This window comes from Galeopterus variegatus, unplaced genomic scaffold (genome assembly GCF_000696425.1).
Source record: "Galeopterus variegatus unplaced genomic scaffold, G_variegatus-3.0.2 Scaffold192, whole genome shotgun sequence".
NCBI lineage: Eukaryota > Metazoa > Chordata > Mammalia > Dermoptera > Cynocephalidae > Galeopterus > Galeopterus variegatus.
Window position 1 is genome coordinate 129,976 of NW_007726303.1, and position 1,329 is coordinate 131,304.

General features: G+C 39.7%; 1 pseudogene; it reads left to right on the forward strand.

Moving 5' to 3' along the window:
* The first annotated feature begins 500 nt into the window (after positions 1 to 500).
* Positions 501 to 1,227, forward strand: LOC103583519 (annotated as a pseudogene).
* The last annotated feature ends 102 nt before the right edge of the window (positions 1,228 to 1,329 follow it).

Here is a 1,329-nt window from a genome sequence, read left to right on the forward strand (position 1 = left end):
ATGATCTAATCACCTCCCAAAGACCCCATCTTCAATTATCATCACATTGGGGATTCAGATTCAACATATGAATTTTGGGAGGACATAAACATTCAGTCTGTAATGGTTGGTAAGTTCAATCTTTGGCAGGTCTCAAAGCATATGGGTTATGGTAGACTTTGGTGGTAGTATCAATTTTACCCTCGTAAAATTTAGAACTGTAGAATGTTGGTTCTGGAAAAGATCTGGGTCATTTGGTCCAGTGATTTTTCAAACCAGCCTCCCTGGCAAAGGCAACCCTTTCTCAGGAGCTTAGAACTTCTCAGAAGCATTCTCTCTCTCTCTCTCTCTTTCTCTCTCTCTCTCTCTCTCTTCCTCTTTCACTATGTGATCTCCTTATGCACTAGCTGCCCTTCCACCTTCTGCCATGAGTGGAAGAAGCCTGAGGCCCACACCAGACGCAGCTGCCCCAGAATCTCATTAGAGACATTTGCTTATGAAACAAAGGTGTCTACAAAACTATGGATGCACAGAGCCTTACATGGTATAAAGAGTACTCCAATAATGAGGTACAGAAAAACCGAGTACTAACTCTGGAAGAATGGCAAGACAAGTGGGTGAACCAAAAACTGCATTTCACCAAGAACATCTGCTATTAAAGAAGCATTTGGATACTCTTTTAAAGGCGAGAGTGGACTAAGGGTACTTTTTCCTCTTTTCAGAAAAGTAGTTGAGATAAAATAGTTTGCACACCAGGGACATAATGTAGTTGGTGTGAAAATCCGTGAACTTGGGATATGGGCATATTTTAATGGAGCAGAATCTTTCTTACTCAAAAGACCTAATCCTGAAGTTCCTGGAGCCAAAGTATTTAAGAGTTCTTCAGGGAACATTTTGTTGTACTATTGCAGCATTTTTGATCTTCCCAGAACAAATATTGGCAAATTTGATAGGATTTGGGATACAGATGCATTAGTGGCTATTAATCCAGGTGATCAGGAACACTATGCAGATATGATGTTGCCTCTGCTGAGAAAAGGTTTTCACTATCTCCTGTCTGTTCTTTCTTATGATCCAGTTAAACACGAGGGCCCACCATTTCATGTTCCAGATGCTGAAATTAAAAGGTTATTCAGTACAATATGCAATATTCATTGTCTTGAGAAGGCTGATGCTTTTGAAGAATGACATTAAAGTTGGGGAATTGAAAACCTTTTCGAAAATTTATGTGTACTTACAGAAAAGTAAGTGAGATGTAAATAAAATAGAATAACATCCACATGTTTTTGAGTTTTTGAGCAATTGAAAATTATGCTAAAGGGCCGGCCTGTGGCTCACTCGGGAGAGTGC